Source organism: Nyctereutes procyonoides, unplaced genomic scaffold (assembly GCF_905146905.1).
Source record: "Nyctereutes procyonoides isolate TBG_1078 unplaced genomic scaffold, NYPRO_anot_genome, whole genome shotgun sequence".
NCBI lineage: Eukaryota > Metazoa > Chordata > Mammalia > Carnivora > Canidae > Nyctereutes > Nyctereutes procyonoides.
The window spans coordinates 26,196,881-26,215,353 of record NW_026575041.1 but is presented as its reverse complement, the minus strand read 5'-3'; the positions used below and the strand labels follow the sequence as shown (position 1 = coordinate 26,215,353).

The 18,473-nt window shown below is 39.5% G+C and overlaps 1 pseudogene; it reads right to left on the bottom strand.

The window, feature by feature from the left end:
- Nucleotides 1–11,536: 11,536 nt before the first annotated feature.
- On the bottom strand, nt 11,537–12,537 carry LOC129506617 (glyceraldehyde-3-phosphate dehydrogenase-like; annotated as a pseudogene).
- Nucleotides 12,538–18,473: the final 5,936 nt, after the last annotated feature.

Sequence of the window (18,473 nt, the reverse complement as noted above, 5' to 3'; positions counted from 1 at the left end):
TGGTCTGATTACCACAATCCCATGAATGTAATATATCAATTAAATGTTCTGTGGAATGTTCAAATGAACCAGGACACTTTGAACCACATTATAGCAGAGACTAGAAGAGTTAACATGACCTTTGGACACCATTGTAAACATATTTTATTGTTCATCTCATGTGAGTGCTTCTGATCCTTCTTTTGGATGGGCAACTCTGCATAGCATAGTGGTTACTGGAATGAACATTAAATCCAGATTTCTTGGGTTATGGGTGCTCTACCTTTTTTTTTTCTTTTCCACTGAAAATAGCTTGTTATAGGGAAGTAAGAAAAAAAGGAAGAAATAAAAAAACATTATTCTTGAACTACATTTGAGTTATCTTAATTTAAATATAAAAATGTCAACTATAAACTTCTTATGTTGTTATTAGAAACACAATAATTGTGACATAGTATACACCCGATCATGATATACCAAAGTGAGGAAACAATGCTGCTGAAAACTATTGCCTTAGTGCAAACATTCCAAATTTGGCTCTGCATTAGAATCATTTGGAATGCTTAAACAGACTCAGTATTTTCTCCTTTCCCATAAAATCAAGATATAGAATAGTTCTTTCACCCTCAAGTTTTCCCATGTCCTTTTATAGTCAAGTCCTCCCCACATACCCAAACTCTGGCAGCCATTGATTTATTGTCTGTCCCTATAGTTTTGCTTCTTCCAGAATGTCATAAAATAAATAAACAAACACATAGCCTTTTGAGCCTGGTTTCTTTCTCAACATACTGCATTTGAGACTTACCCATTTTGTTACATGTATTAGTAGTTCATTCTTTACTGCTGTGTTGTATTCTATTGTATGGATATGCCACGGTTTATTATTTATATGAATAAATAAAGTGTGGACACAATCCAACCTTGCCTGGTTCCTGAAAAACTTTTTCAGGTTTTGGTAATTGTGGGTAAAGGTGCTATCAGTATTTGTGCATGGGATTTGGTGTGAACATAAATTTTTATCTACTTGAGTAAACACCTAGGGATAGAACTACTGGGTCATATGGTAAATATAGATTTAACTTTCTAAAAAAATATACCCAACTATTTTTGAAATAGGTATACCACTTTGCACCCTTCCCCTGGCCCCAGCATGCATGAGAGTTTTAGCTGTCCTTTGTCCTTGCCATCACTTGGTAGAGTTCCTATTTTAATTTTTTCAATTCTAATAGCTATATAGTGGCGTCTCACTATGGTTTTAATTTGCATTTTTCCTTCAGCTGATGATATTTTAATGCACAGTTAGGTTTGGGAATCTGACTCTGAATCCCTGTTCTTCCACTTTCTAGTTGAGTCACCTTCAATAGGTTAGCCAATCTCTCAAAACTTCAGTTTTCTCAAATGGACAAAATATTCTCTCATGGGACTGATATGCAGTTAAATGTGATAATTATGTAAAGGACTATATAATGTCTGGTATATAACAGATACTTAATAAATGTGTGTGCTCATTAGTTTTCTCAGCTAATTCTGTTCTCAAAATTCCATCTTTTAAAAACACCACCTTCAGATACTCTAAAATACACCCAGACCCAGGTAGACCTAAGCCACCATTTGGTCATGTCCTAATAAGTGTTTCAGGCCCTAGTTACATAGGTACATGTTGCCCAGTGTAGACTCCCAAAGTTTCAAGCCTAAGAAAAGGCACTTGCAGCCAATATGAGTGAGTTTGTGTTTTACCTGAAGCATTATATGCTCTCTGTTCTTGTCTTGCTAGATAATGAAAGATGCATTAACAGTACCAATTAAAAAGTGTGAATTTGATTTATAGCTCTTTGTTACTTTCTCTGTCAGTGGCCAAGCAATAGGAAAATCCACACACACAGCAATCTAAAGACAATTTAGACTGAAATGACTCTTTGCAATTTAGGTATTTAATTAGGGTTTTAAAGCTTAATTAAAAAGTTAAACGATTTGTCTTTATTTCTGAAACAATGCTATTGTAGATGGTTCAATTATGTAAAATAAAACATAATAAGAATGTGTTTCCCAGGGCCTGATCCTGGAGACCCGGGATCGAGTCCCACGTCAGGCTCCCTGCATGGAGCCTGCTTCTCCCTCTGTCTGTGTCTCTGCCGCTGTGTGTGTGTGTGTCTCATGAATAAATAAATAAAATCTTTAAAAAAAGGAATGTATTTCCTTCTCTGAAGTTATAGCACCATTCACACATAACATCACAGCCCCGTAAAATGTATTTGAGAAGATAGAACAAAATTGAAATATGCAGCCAATAAATAGGTATTGAAAGTAACTTCTTGTTTGTAGAGTTGTTTTTCTCTCCCTTGTTTCATGGTCCTTGCAACATATGAATTTTTCCTTCAAAAATGTAAATGATGAAAAAAATATTTTAAGTCTGTTAGCTACATTCCATCCAAAATCCATTCAAAACTAGAGAATGAAACTTCTCATCAATCTTCAGTTATTTAGCACTGGGAAGGAAATTGCTTCTTCTTGAGTAATCAGAAACATCCTTCAGGTACATAAATCCACTTCCTAGTTTTTAAAGAACTTTTACTAGGCCTCCCACTAACCTAGGTCCTGGACCTTCCCATTTCTGCAGATTCTTTGTTCATCCCTCCTTTTTCACATGTTCTAAGGATTTGATCTATTTTGTCTTTTCAAAGCAGCCTTGATTTTGTGGAGTGTCTTATGCCTCACTGTCCTTCAAGTCAACCTGGAAAGGAGCCTCGGAATTGTTGCTAATTACTTTCTTTCCTTTGTACTAAGTGGCAAGACTTTGGAATCAGTTTTAGATTCAAATGCCTGTTCTAATCATCCCACTGATACTTATAGTAAGTGCCTTATTATCATCAAGTTGGTGGGATAGATCCAATACTAGTTGTCCCAAACGCCCAAATAAAGACTAAAAACTTTAGTTTTCAAGTAGAATTAATTTTATGGTTACCAAAGTACAAATTTTCTTACCACTCTGAGCTCTTTGAGGATATAATCTTTTTTTTAAAATTTATTTATGATAGTCACACACACAGAGAGAGAGGCAGAGACACAGGCAGAGGGAGAAGCAGGCTCCATGCACCGGGAGCCCGACGTGGGATTCGATCCCGGGTCTCCAGGATCGTGCCCTGGGCCAAAGGCAGGCGCCAAACCGCTGCGCCACCCAGGGATCCCTTTGAGGATATAATCTTATTTACTTTGTATATCTGTATCTCCAGTGCCCTGTATTCTGCCTAATAAATGTTTGCTGTTGAATGAAAGTAGTACACATTCATTGGGATTTTTTTTAAATTTTTTTATTTATTTATGATAGTCACAGAGGGAGAGAGAGAGGCGCAGAGACATAGGCAGAGGGAGAAGCAGGCTCCATGCACCGGGAGCCCGACGTGGGATTCGATCCTGGGTCTCCAGGATCGCGCCCTGGGCCAAAGGCAGGCGCCAAACCGCTGCGCCACCCAGGGATCCTCATTGGGATTTTTTAAACAAAGCGGTGACATAGTCAGATATACACTTGGAAAGTTAATCTGTTGGTTGTATTTAGGTTGGAGTGGGGTGGGACGTGACTGAAGTTGTAGGTTAGAGGATCCAGAGAAAGAATTCAGGAAATGGTCACAAATGATCTTATTAGAGAAATTTAACTTCAAGTGGATGAAGAAAATGTAATGTTGCTGTCTTTGTTGTGTTGTTAGTGGTAGTAGAACTTTTATTAGATGGAGGAGATTCATATATGTTTGAAACCAGTGGAGAAATTGCATATATTTTTATATCTATCTATATCTATATCTATCTATATCTATAATCTATATCTATATGAGTGAGACTGATTCTCTCCAGTGGAGAAATTGCATATATATGACTGAAGATAGAAAAGAGTGGGAAAAAGTATGAAGCAAGTTCCTGAAGGAGTCTTGAAAATGAATAGGTATGTCTTCTGTGAAAAGGAGGGAGTATCAGTTAGGTTAGGAAAAATGTTGAAGGCTGTGTGTGTGTGAATGTATGTAGAGCCTAGGGGAGGGGGCGTTGTTGGAAACTGAGATAATTGGTATCAAATGGCCTAGATCAGTGGTGGCACATTAGAATCACTTGGGGAGTTTTAGAAAATATAGTGATATGTAGATTCCATGTTAGGCCAATTAAATCACAGGCTCTCAGGGTTGGAACCCAGATCCCAGTATTTTTAAACACTCCCAAGGTGAGTTGAATGTGCAGCCACAATTGAAAGCTGCTGGCCTATACTTTCTTAGTAACATGCAAAGCTTCCTGCTGTGAGCAAGGGAATTAGTGTAAAAATAAGACACAGCTTAGAAGAAGGATACTTTAAGATCAGGAGATCTGGATTGCAACAGCCAATCTGCAGTTTTAAGCAGCACCCTTGGTAACTGGGGCATCCAGGGCAATTGGAGTTTGGGAAAAACTGAAATTGAGGGTAGACAGAATATCAAGGAAGAGGAGAGGAAAAACTGTGATTACAGTGCATGCATGGTGGAAATAATAGACCCTGAGATTTAGTTGGATAGGGAGGCAAGTAGATTTAGAAAAACTTCGAAAAATAATAAGCTGAGGAGGAGGTAAAGAAGTAAGTCACAATAGGACACTGTAATGGATTGAGTGCTTGTGTACCAGCAAAATTTATATGTTGAAATCCTAACCCCAGTGTGATGGCATTAGGACATGAAGTCTTTGGGAGGCAATTGGGTCATGAGGATGGAGCCTTCATGAATGAGGTTAGTGCCTTTATATAAAAAAGGATTCCAAAGAACTCCCTTGTCTTCTTCCCACCATCTGAGGGTATAATGAGAAGTCAGCAGTCTGCAACCTGGGAGAGGGCTCTCATTAGAATCTGACCATACTGGTATACTCTGATCTCAAACTTCTGGCCTCCAGAACTGTAAGAAATAAATTTGTGTTTTTTATAAGCCACTCTGTATTTTTTTATAGCAGCCCACACTATGACAGGCACAGAAGAGGATTGCTGGCAGAAGGTGAAGGAGGATTTAGAGACACTGAGGTATTCTCACAAAAACGTGTCTTGAGACTGTGGTCAGAAAGGAAAATTCAGTGTCTGATTTGGATTTTATCTTATATTTTATATCTCCTTGTTTGAAACCTTCCCTCTTACCTGAGATAGAAAAAGGAACCCAAGAAAACCAAGGAGGGCACTGTTTGGTTTTCCAGAGCTATTGTAACAAATACCATAGATTGGGTGACTTGAAAACAAACTTTTATTTCTCATAGTTCCGGAGGCTGGGAAACCCAAGATCAAGGTGTGACCAAGGTAGATTTGTAGTGAGCTCTCTTCCTGCTTGTAGATGGCCACCTTTTCACCGTGTCCTCACATTGTTGGGGCAGGGGTGGAGGAAGAAGAAAGTGTGAGTACTCTCTTGGTCTCTTCTTATAAGGACACTAATCCTATCACTTTAGGGATCATCTTTTTTTTAAAGATTTTATTTATTTATCCATGAGATACACAAAGAGAGAGAAAGAGGCAGAGACACAGGTGGAGGGAGAAGCAGACTCCATGAAGGGAGCCCGACACAGGACTCGATCCCAGGTCTCCAGGATTAGGGCCTGGGCCGAAGGCGGTGCTAAACGGCTGAGCCACCGAGGCTGCCCTAGGGATCATCTCTTATGGCCTCATTTAACCTTAATTACTTCATTAGAGACCCCATCTGTAGATATATAGCCACATTGGGTGTTAGGGCTTCAACATATGAGTCTTGAGAGGACACTTAGTCTACAACATAAAGGGGCACAATTCAGCCTATGACAGGCATATAGTGATGAAACGGCTCAAAGAAAAGAAAAACACAAATAGGCTTTATATTTAGCTGTTTAGAAATCAAGGCAAATTTTCCAATAGGTTCACAGCTCAAGCCTAGGTTAGAGATGGTGAACATATGTGAAACGAGCTCCCCACACAGTTCTGTCATGATTGCTAGTTCCTGAACTGGCATGTAAAGTCCTTCTGAATCAGGGACTATTGTTGGTGTGCACTGCCTCCAACTGCACTGGGAATGATGGACCTGGCTTGATAAGATAAACCAATTTCTCTTTGAAATTGTATGAGAAAACAAATTTGGGTTGCTAGCATCATAATGTTTAGAATCCAAATGAGAATTTTTATAGAGAAATGATAATTTATGTTGTTTATTGATTGCATATTCTTATTAAAACTGTCTAGCAGTACAAGGAAGAAGAGATTTTAGCAATTTCAGGTACTGATGGAATGTTAGTGACTTGAGTTTGTTATTAATTATTCTCCTGCTTGTTTCCTGAATACTGGAGGAGGAGAATATTCTCATAATACTCCCAGAGTTTATTCCGGAGGCTTCCTGCACACCCAGCTGTGCAGAAGTTTGAGGTAGGCCCAGTAGTGCCATGGTTTTATCTTAAAGTCTTCCTTTTTTTTTCTTAAACAACTCTATTGACGTGTAATCTGTATGCCATAAAATTCACTCATTTTAAGGATACAATTAAATTATTTTTAGTAATTTTACTGAGTTGTTGAGCCATCATCATGATGCAGTTTTAGAACATTTTCATCACTTCAATAAGACCCCTCCTCCATTTAACAGTTAATCCCTATTCTTACCCCAGCCTTAGGCAACCACCTACATGTCCTCTGTTTCTATAGATTTACCTATAAAGCTTTGTGCTATTATTCCCTCTGAGCTACTCTAGTTGCAGGTTATAATGACTGAAGGCTAATTTACCCTAGAACTGTCTCATAGCAAGCAAAGGTTGTCTCTTAAGCTCAGCATGTCTTCTATTTCAAGCCACTGTAGAGGATACATCTGGTACAGATGTTCTTATTTTGAGTCTAAACTGTATTCTTCCACTGTGATTCTGATAAATTTTATGGGGGCAAGCCTGACAGGCATCTTTTGCAAGAAATTAAAACTTATGCTAAGTTAAGGATGTGACCATCAAGAAGTCTGCCTCTCACATTTGTCTCCTGACTTGGTTTCCCTACATACCAATCTAAACCTGGATTAATCTTCATTATTTGAATAACATAAGAGGGGTATTGACATAAAATAATGAACGATCCATTCCATCTAGTGGTCCCTGTGCCCTTACTTTGTCATGTGTTATGCAATCAAAAAAAAAAATTCTACTTACTTGGTATACATCAATAAAGTGAAAACTAACATGATGGCTTTTTCTTCACATCCCCCAGGTTAGGTTTCTAGGTTAATTCTAGTTGTAATGGTTTTTTAAAATAAATTTAGTTATCAGGTCAATTTAATAATATTGGGAAAAAGTCTACCAATCAACTTTGTTCTGATATATTTCTTCTTTTGCTAAAGGTTAAGTTATGCATTTACTTAACCTAGTAGCTTGTCCACTGTTTCATAGATAATTATTACTTCAGAGATCCTTGATGCAGTCAAGACAGTCAGATGATGTAAAGAAAGTGTGGTGAGTCTACTTGTTAGAAGTGAATTATCACTTTTTATTTCTAAGGACTGACAACCTTTTATTATTTCTAATATCTACCATGGGACAAATGGGTAGTCTAAGAAAATTGATTTTATTACTTTGGAAATGGAAGCCTATTATTTTCATTTCAGTAATTTTACCAAATGGTCATCACATTTAATTTTTTTTCTAAGTGAGTCCTTTCCTTTATGTTCTTCACTGAAAGTGGAAGATGTAGTTTATTGCAAGTATGATATGAGAGAAGGCAGAGGTAATGCTGTGGTTCAAAAGGGCATGAACTTTTCCAAACTGTACAATTGAAACAAGAAACGGTAAACATTAATCATACAATTAATTGTATGCTGTCAAAATAAGACTGAAATGTTATTTAAAATATTCCTTTATCGGGCAGCCCCGGTGGCTCAGCAGTTTAGTGCTGCCTTCAGTCCAGGGCGTGATCCTGGAGACCTGGGATCGAGTCCCACGTCGGGCTCCCTGCATGGTGCCTGCTTCTCCCTCTGCCTCTGTCTCTGCTTCTCTCTCTCTCTCTCTCTCTGTCTCTCATGAATAAATAGATAAAATCTTTAAAAAAAATAAAATATTCCTTCATCTATGTTCAAAACACTTCTAAGGGACTGAGGCTGTACACCATTTATAATCTTTTCTCTTTCTTTCCCTACTTTTCACATAGGTTAATTTTATTCACATACTTTTTCCACATTGTTTATTAGAATGCTTCTGATTACACCAACCACATCAGCATTCATAGCTCCAAGACAAGTACAATACTTAAACATGAACAAAAACAAAATAATGTGAAGATGAGTGCAGACTTTGGGGGAATGCATCTACAAGCCAAGGAAAACCAAAGACTGCCAGTAAATGACCAGAAGTTGAGAGAGAGGCCTGGATCCGATTCTTCCTCACAGCCTTCAGAAGGAGCCAATTCTTCAGACACTGTGATCTCAGACTTTTAGCCTCCAGAATTGCAAGACATTATATTTCTGTTAAGCCATCTTGCTGTGGTGCTTTGTTATGGCAGCCCTTGAAAATTAATACATCAGTCTTTTATTAACTTACCTGTGCCTCAGTTTCCTCATATATAAAGTGATAGTGATAACAATATTTGTCACCTAGGGGTTTTTATGAACATTAACTGAGCTAATATAAAGAGCTTAGAAGTGTGTCTGCCACATAGAGGCAAAGGACAGACATTACTAGTTGATTGAATCAACAACTATTCCCACTTCCTTCTCTTTTGCTAAATATTGAATAGCATCCTATTTGTAGGATGGGTTTTCTGCTTCTTTGAAGACCACTAATTTCCTACTGTTAAAAGAGCAACAGAAAACAGATGTTTTTGTCTTGATGAAAGTCAAGTTTTTGCATGATGAAAGTCACAGGTTATAAGAAAGGAGATAAACCAAAGTGGCTAGTTTCAGAAGGTTAAAGCCCCACTCCCACCCCAACCCAGGAGATAGGGTTCTTGTATTCTTTTCTTTTCTTTTCTTTTTTTTTTTTTTAAATTTTTTTTTTTTTTTATTTATTTACGATAGTCATACAGAGAGAGAGAGAGGCAGAGACACAGGCAGAGGGAGAAGCAGGCTCCATGCACCGGGAGCCCGACGTGGGATTCGATCCCGAGTCTCCAGGATCGCGCCCTGGGCCAAAGGCAGGCGCCAAACCGCTGCGCCACCCAGGGATCCCTCTTTTCTTTTCTTTTCATTTCTTTTCTTTTCTTTTCTTTTCTTTTCTTTTCTTTTCTTTCTTTCTTTCTTTTTTTTTTTTTTTTTTAGAGAGCACAGGGTAGGGGCAGAAGGAGAGAAGGAGAGAGATAGAGTCTGAAGCAGGCTCCACACCCAGTGCAGGGCTCCACACAGGGCTCAATGCAGGGCTTGATCTCATGACCCTGAGATCAGGACCTGACTGTAAATCAAGAGTCCAATGCCAACCAACTGAGCCACTCAGATGCCTCAAGAGATTAGAGTTTTAAAAGAAGGAATAGTGATTCAAAGTGTGTAAGAGGCCAAATGACAATACTTTTAGAAAAAGGGAAAAGAGTTGTTAGACATATGAGTGTGAACCAAAGAATAGAATGTTTTAGATATCCCACATCTTTCCTCCTCTGTGATCATGGTGCCAGGGCCTTCATACAGCTGCTTTAAATGGAAATGTTATATTATTGTGCTTTAACTATTTCAGAATTAGTATACCAGTTTATCTTATTGACACAAAGTTGAGTAGGCTTTGGGAAATGAAATACTGCTAGGATTTACTTTGGCCAGAAGGAAATGAACAGTCAGGATTATTGAAGGAACAAGTCTTAAAATGATATTGCAGTTAGTGGGAGTGAGGGATAGATTAGGCAATCTGGGGGAGAATTTGTAGCTAAGGATTAAAGATAGAGTGAGGGCATGAGGACTGGAAGAAAAGAAAAAGAGAAAAAGCAATATATTATATAGTATATTCTTCTTATGAGTTCTGTTATTTAGGATAACTTAATTTTTTTGAGCTGCCAATTTCCAAGAGCTGCCATAACAAAATCACAAACTGGGTGACTTAAAGCAAGGGAAGTTATGCTCTTGCAATTCTGGAGACCAGAAATCTGAAATCAAGATGTGGGCAGGACTGTGCTCTCTCTGAAGGCTCTAAGGAGGACCTGTCCTTATTTTTACTTAGCTCCAGGTGGTTTCCAACAATCTTTGGCATTCCTTGACTTGTAGACGCATCAATCACTGCCTCCACCATCACATGGCAGACTCCCTTTCTATGTGCCTGAATCCAAATTTCTTCCTCCTTATAAGGGCACCCTTATACCCATAATTATTGGGTCAGAGCCCACCCTAATCCAGTGTGATCTCATCTTAATCTGATTATTTCTGCAAAGAACTTATTTTAAATAAACCACATTCACAGATTCTGGGTACATATGAATTTTGGAGAGATTCAATTTAACTTGGTACACTTTATTCATTATAAAAATAAAGCGTTATAATATATACTCATGTCTCAGTTTCCTCATCTTTAAAATGCAGAAAATAATAATCCTTGAAGGTCATTGTGAGAGATGTTTGTTGTTCTTTGGCTTCCCATTTTATTTTCTTTGTAATACTTTGATTTCTTCTGGAGGAATTATTGCTTCCTTAATAAATTGAGTTTAGTGGCTTGGTAATCATGGGCCCACTCTTCCTTTGTTGATGGGCATATATATGCGATTCAATGAATATCAATTGTATGGGTCCTTTGTAAGTCTAATCTTGACCACAGGAATAAAAAGACTAAAAAGGATGGAATCTATATGATGGTGGTTAAGGGCACAGAATTTAGACACAGGTCATTTATATTTGAATCTTGACTCTATCACCTACTGTGTGGCTTTGGGATATATTTAGCCTGCCTATGCCTCAGTTTCCTCATGTATATAATGATAATGATAATAGTACCTATTTCATCCAGTGCCAGCTATTGTGCTTGGCATTAGGTATGCATCAATGAATAAAACACACATTGTTTCTGACTTTGTGGAGCTTTTAAACTTTGAGAGAGATAAATACCAAACAGAAAAATGAATATTTATTATAAATTGTAATATTTGCATATGTGTTATGTAAAATAATGGCATTTAGTACATAGTTAACAACACATCCATGTGAGCATTTACTCATTTATTTTGGTAGTAGTGGTAATTTGACCACAAATTATTGCTGTGGTTTCTGGTTCCTAACTTTCTAGAGATACTTTAGCTTCTGTTCATTTCTGAGCTTGTTTTTCTGCTCTTTCCATTGATGCCGAGAACTTCAATGCTCCCCTAAACTTCTGTTGCTTATTTATTTATTTTTTATTGATGTACCATCAATAAAGTATACTTAAATACAGTATATAAATAAGTACTTTAATTAAGTCTAAGTATAAATAAGTGCTTTATTTAAGTATACTTTATTGATGGTACATGACAAAGTAGGGCTTCCCAAGGCCCTCCCCTTCCCCAGGGGGTCTGGGATGTAAATTGGAGGTCAGGAGATTCTCAGTGTGTTGGGGTATTGAGTTGGGGCAGGGACTCCCCAGCAGCTGAGGGCCTATCTCTTCCTCTTGTTCTCACTGGGGCTGATGGTCCAGGAGGCTCTTACTCCTTGGAGGCCATATGGACCATGAGGTCTACCACTTTGTTGCAGTGGCCGAATTCATTGTCATACCAGGAAATGAGCTTGACGAAGTGGTCATTGAGGACAATGCCAGGCCTGGTGTTGAAGGTGGAAGAGTGGGTGTCACTGTTGAAGTTGCAGGAGACAACATGGTCCTCAGTGTAGCCCAGAATGCCCTTCAGGGGGCCCTCTGATGCCTGCTTCACCACCTTTTTGATGTTGTCATATTTGGCGGCTTTCTCCAGGCAGAAGGTCAGATCCACAACTGACACATTGTGGGTGGGGACACAGAAGAACATGCCAGTGAGCTTCCCATTCAGCTTAGGGATGACCTTGCCCATAGCCTGGTGGTGCCAGTGGAAGCAGGGATGATGTTCTGGGCAGCCCCTCAGCCGGCTCGCCACAGCTTCCCAGAGGGGCCATCCATGGTCTTCTAGGTGGCTTTGATGGTGCGGACAGTGGTCATGAGGCCCTCCATGATGCCAAAGTTGTCATGGATGACTTTGGCCAGAGGAGCCAAGCCTTTGGTGGTGCAGGAGACATTTCTGACAATCTTGAGGGAGTTGTCATACTTCTCGTGGTTCATGCCCATCACAAACATGGGGGCATCAGCAGAAGGAGCAGAGATGATGACCCTCTTGGCCCTGCCCTTCAAGTGAGCCCCAGCTTTCTCCATGGTGGTGAAGACCCCAGTGGACTCCACCACATACTTAGCACCAGCATCACCCCGTTTGATGTTGGCGGGATCTTGCTCCTAGAAGATGGAGATGGACTTCCCATTGATGACAAGTTTCCAGTTCTCAGCCTTGACCGTGCTGTGTAATTTGTCGTGGGTAGAATCATACTGGAACATGTACACCATGGAGTTGAGGTCAATGGAGGGGTCATTGATGGCGACAATATTTGCTTTGTCAGAGTTAAAAGCAGCCCTGGTGACCAGGCGCCCAGTAGGGCCAAATCCGTTCACTCTGACCTTCACCATCATGTCTCAGGGATGTGGCTGGCACTGCACCGGAAGATGCAGCTGTCTGTCGAATGGTGAGGAGCAGAGAGCCCTGCTGCTTATTTTAATCAGAGCTGGTCTCCATTGCTGGCAACCTGGGAACTGTAACTGATGCAGTACTTCTTCATTGGGTTGCTGTAAGGATTAATAAGACTATGTATATTAAGCATGTACATTCTCAATCCACATTAATTGTGGGAGGAGCGACCTGGGTATATTGAAAGCACAAAGGATAGAATCAGATAAGAGTGAGGTGATAAACAGAAGTAAACAGAAAAAAAATTAGCAAATGAATTTAGTGTAATGGAGACTCAGAGGACTGGCATGATGATATAGGAGGACTAGCTTTGATTTATAGGGTCAAAAGTCTCAGAGTGGTTAACAGGTCAATCTGAGAAACTCAGACTTAAGGACTTGAACAGAATACATTAAAAGTATTGTTTTATTGTTGACAGTATTCCCTCAAAAGATTAACCTAATATGTTCAATACTATTCAGAAGCAAATTCTTCTTTTTTTTGTATTACCTGAGGAAACATTCTATAAAAACAACCTTTAAAGAAAATGGTCTTTGTTCTTGGCATAAACGACTACAAAAGGAAAAAAAAATAATGGTAGAGCCATTTGTTTGACTCCTTATTCTAGGGTGTAAAGGTATACGTTTTAAAGTGAGGAGGAAAGGTAATATTGTGCTGATAGATGCAATATCATAAATAGACACACATGCATATTCATATGTTGCCAATTGTTTTTTGAAGCTGTGTAAATTATGCATTTAAAAATGAGGAACTGGAAACAGGATACATAAGGAAAACTCTAAAGCATTCTGAGGTAAAAATTGAATGAAAGAGAATTACTCTAAAAGCTCTTTTTGTCTGTCATTTCTTCTATTCCATTTCTAATCACCAAATCCTACTCAGTCCCTTTAACTACTCCATATCCCACTTATCCTTTCAGCATCAGGAAACAACAGTACTCCAGCTCCTATTTACTCCCACTGCCAAGCTCAGACATGGCTTTTGAAGATAAGCTTCTATCTTAAATTAAAAGGCTGTCACCTCCCACACTTCCTACCATGCCATCAGCTAATCAATATTCATTCATTTATTCCACAAGTGTTTATGAAGTCTGTATTATTTTTGCTTGGTAACGTCCTTGATTACATTAGTAAGCATGGCAACTAAATATAGTTATTGTACACAGAGAGCTTTCAACCTTATTAGGAAGACAGTAAAAAGAGAAAAAGGAATATGTATTTTTGAGCTGTGGTGAGTGCTATGAAGAAAATGAAGGATATGAGTAGAGATATGGAGCAAGTGGTGGGGTGGTGCTGGAGAGAGTAGACCTATTAGATGGGGTTCACTTGGAGATAAAGCCTTCTCTGTAAAGTGAGTGACACCTGGTCTCAGGCCTTAGGAAGATCATACTTAGACACTGAAAAGGCAATTAGGCTGTCTGTGCCTGGGATGCCAGAGTCGGTGTGTGTGTGCAGGATGCTTTTGTGGCACTAATTCCTGGAGCTGGATCATTTCTTGGGTTAGTGACTCCTGAACATTTTTTTTACAGTGTTCCAGTCCTCCTATTTTAATGAGGGGACAACTTGAAGCTAAGGGAATCAGGAGAAGGTTGGGATTTAGTTTCTCTGTTTTCCAGTGGCTGTGTTTCTTAGGGGAGATATTCTGACTGGAGACCCCATGGCAATGGTCCTGGTTCTCTGAAGGTTTTGGTGCCTCCTTCATCTGTCCTTTCTCGTATCATTTGTCTTCTGATTCCTTGTCTCTGATTCCAGAGAGAACAAACTGTCAGCCTTCCTGTGGGCTTTCCTTATCTGTTCCAGGTACCACCTTCTTATCCCATGAATTTTCACATCCATTTTGCCTCTTACCCATGCCAGTGTTCTGTTGGCCTTATTTCTCCTCATTACAGAAAAAGTAAAACATTTAAAAAGGTAATTATCATTAGACAGAAAGTGCTAAGTTAGTTATTAATAAAAATTTTGACAGAGGACACAGAAAGCACCTCCATAAACTGAGACAAGGGTGTAATGAATAATTCTGGTATCTGGGCATAAGCATCAGGAAAGCACTCTCCCCGATATACCCCCACCTTCTGCATACTGCAAAAGGATCCCAATTGGTAGGCTTCTCGTGCTTGCTCTTAGGTCTCTGGCTCAATTTAACAGAATACTGGAGGTATAAAAGTTGGCACATACTTCAAAATTAGTTGTAGGGATGCCTGGGTGGCTCAGAGGTTGAGCATCTGCCTTTGGCTCAGGTCATGATTCCAGGGTCCAGGGATCCAGTTCCACATAGGGTTCCCTGTGATGAGCCTGCTTTTCCCTCTATGTCTCTGCCTCTCTCTCTGTGTCTCTCATGAATAAATTAAATAAAATCTTAAAAAAATAAGATAAAAATAATTGTGATTTCATATACATATGAAAAAAATATTTTTTATTGAAGTTCGATCTGCCAACATATAGTATAGCACCCAGTGCTCACCCTGTCAAGTGCCCCTCTCAGTGCCTGTAACCCAGTCACCCCATCTCTCTGCCCACTTCCTCTTCCACTACCCCTTGTTCATTTCTCAGAGTTAGGAGTCTCTCATGGTTTGTCTCTCTCTAATTTTTCCTACTCATTTTCTCTCCTTTCCCCTATAATCCCTTTCACTATTTCTTATATTCCTTGATGAGTGAAACCATATGATGATTGTCCTTCTCTGATTAGCTTACTTCACTCAGCATAATACCCTCCAGTTCCATCTGCTGGAAGCAAATGGTGGGTATTCATCCTTTCTGATGACTGAGTAATATTCCATTGTATATATAGACCACATCTTCTTTATCCACTCATCTGTCAATGGACATCGAGGCTCCTTCCACAGTTGGGCTATTGTGGACATTGCTGCTAGAAACATAGGGGTGCAGGTGTCCTGGAGTTTCACTGCATCTGTATCTTTGGGGTAAATCCCCAGCAGTGCAATTGCTGGGTCATAGGGCAGCTCTACTTTTAACTCTTTGAGGAACCTCCACACAGTTTTCCAGAGTGGCTGCACCAGTTCACATTGCCAACAAAAGTGCAGGAGGGTTCCCTTTTCTCCACATCCTCTCCAACATTTGTGGTTTCCTGCCTTATTAATTGTCCCCTTTCTTTTTTTTTAATTTTTATTTATTTATTTATGATAGGCACACAGTGAGAGAGTGAGAGAGGCAGAGACACAGGCAGAGGGAGAAGCAGGCTCCATGCACCGGGAGCCCGATGTGGGATTCGATCCCGGGTCTCCAGGATCGCGCCCTGGGCCAAAGGCAGGCGCCAAACCGCTGCACCACCCAGGGATCCCAATTGTCCCCTTTCTCACTGGTGTGAGGTGGTATCTCATTGTGGTTTTGATTTGTATTTCCCTGATGGCCAGTGATGCGGAGCATTTTCTCATGTGCGTGTTGGCCATGTCTATGTCTTCCTCTGTGAGATTTCTGTTCATGTCTTTTGCCCATTTCATGATTGGATTGTTTGTTTCTTGGGTGTTGAGTTTAGTAAGCTCTTTATAGATCTTGGGTACTAGCCTTTTATCTGATATGTCATTTGCAAATACCTTCTCCCATTCTGTAGGTTGTCTTTTAGTTTTGTTGACTGTTTCTTTTGCTGTACAGAAGCTTTTTAAGATAAAAATAATTGTAATTTCTTAAATTGTGGTATATCAGTAGGTCTCTGTATCCTTCTTCCCCTTTCATGGCTCTGATTGGAATTAATCTTATACGCAGACAGATTAGGTAGAAGAAATAGGAGTCCATTTTCAAGGATGCAGCTGGGAGAGTAAGGAGGTTACCTGGATATACCTAAGACTGAACCCAGTTAAGGTCTCTATAGAAACTTTTAAGATTTGACTGGTGGGTGTGGAGATATCTTTGGGAGCCTCAAGCCCCATTGCTTATTAAACCTGAAACCTATCAATCTGGTTTGGCTTGTTTCTGTCTCTCTTTGCCCTCTGTTTTATGGGGACCAGTTTCAGATTCTACCTGGGAAGCTCCTGATGTTTTAAGACAATAAATATCAAGTCTGTCCCTCCACTACATTTAAAGCCTGATTTCTAAAGTTTCAGTAAAGAGGAAGCATCCATGTGGAAGTAGATGAATGAGCAGCAATGGAATGTAAACAAAAGAAAAGTGCTTTCTGGAGAAAGTTGTTCTACACCAAGAGTTTAATTTGTCCTTTTCTGTGGTGGGTAAATCTGTAAAGAGATAAGGGTTCACAAGCACTTCTGCTCTGATTCTACTCATATATATAGACCTCACTTAACCTGCCTTGGCTCCAATTCCATGCTCACCAAGGAATCAGGTGACTATAAGTTAGTTTCTCAAATAGATCTGCCTGTGGTGAGAGAATGCTTTGTCATACCAACATCTGTTGATACATTTTAGATGAACATAGCAGTTACGTTTCTTACTGAAAATGAACGAATTGCATCCCTGTTTATACTTAGTTGTGAATTTGATTTACTGGAGTCATTTTCCCTTCACCTAATCAACTTTATAACAGGATTGTAATAAATGTACTGCACTTTCAAAGCTAGGTTCAGAACTCTAGCCATGGTAACCTCCCCATTTCCCTGACTTCCTTGTAGTGCAACTTTTTGTAACTTTAACATATAGATGTTCAGAGGATGATGGAGAAGTCTTTGGATATTTGGGTGTTTGTGGTGGAGATAGAATTTTCCTTTGGTCTTTTTGAGTTTACATGTAAAGGAAATACTCCAACCTCATATATGTTGGTAAGGAGTAAAACTGCCAGCGCTACATAAATGATTAGACAATGGATAAGAGCAAGACACTTTAAATCTCACAGCACAAGAAAGACACATTCTGTTTTTCTCCCTTCAAGTGCCATGGAGAGAGACAATGAGCCCAGATGGATCCTACGCATGTGGTAAGTTGCATTGTGCTTGAGGTTTGTCACATTCAGCAATAACTGCATGGACTCTCCGGGCCTGTGGAGGACTGCTTTTCCTGACAGTGTATAGTCCCCAAAAATAGGAGAGAGAAAAGAATTCCAAAAAAGGGAATAGGTGTGCAAATTTTGTGAAGTAGAGTTAGCATTTGTCAGTTTAGCTGCAGTAGAGGGTCACTCAAAGTGAGAAGACACAGCCAGAAAAGAAGCTTGGGATCAGATTCTAAGGTATTATAACCAGCTAAAGCTACAGGATCACTCTATGGAATCTTAAAGCAGATGTTAGTGGTCTTATACTCCAATCTCCTCATTATACAAGGAGGAAATGAGCACAGGGAGATGTTTGATATTGCTGTAATCACTTAGTGGCAGAACAGTAAGCAATTCTAATTTCTGAAGGATAATTGATTAATTCATAGCAGTATTATACGCTATTATTTTCAATAAAACAATTTTTCTGAAATGAGTGTCTGAAGTCCACCTAATTGAAGATTTAAGAATCTGCAGAAGTTCTGGGAAATGGAGATGTTTATTCTCTTCCTCCTTAACTCTACTCCTAAGTTTCAAGACTGGCTACATATCTCTCCTGTGATAAGATGCACTCAGGCTTGCAGTGATTTGTTGTGGCTAAAGCTTTGGGCTATGTTGAAGCCCCTTGATAGAATTGCATAGGCTTCCCCAATCTCAGTCTTCTGTGGGCTATGGGCTATGTGGAATGCAGTGATGGAGCTGAGGGATGAAGACTGGGAAGGCAGAGGATGAAAATGCTGGCTATTCTGACCCCAAGAGATAGGTAACAGCTCATCTTTGCACCATTGGCTCATGAGATAAGAAGCCACTTTGTCAAGTGTCACTACCTGTAAGATTCCAACATTAGACTTGAGTTCTAATGAGAAAAATACCTGCCCATCCCAACTAGAGAGAACTGAATTAGAATCAACAATTAGAACATGTACCAGTGAAATAGGACTACAGG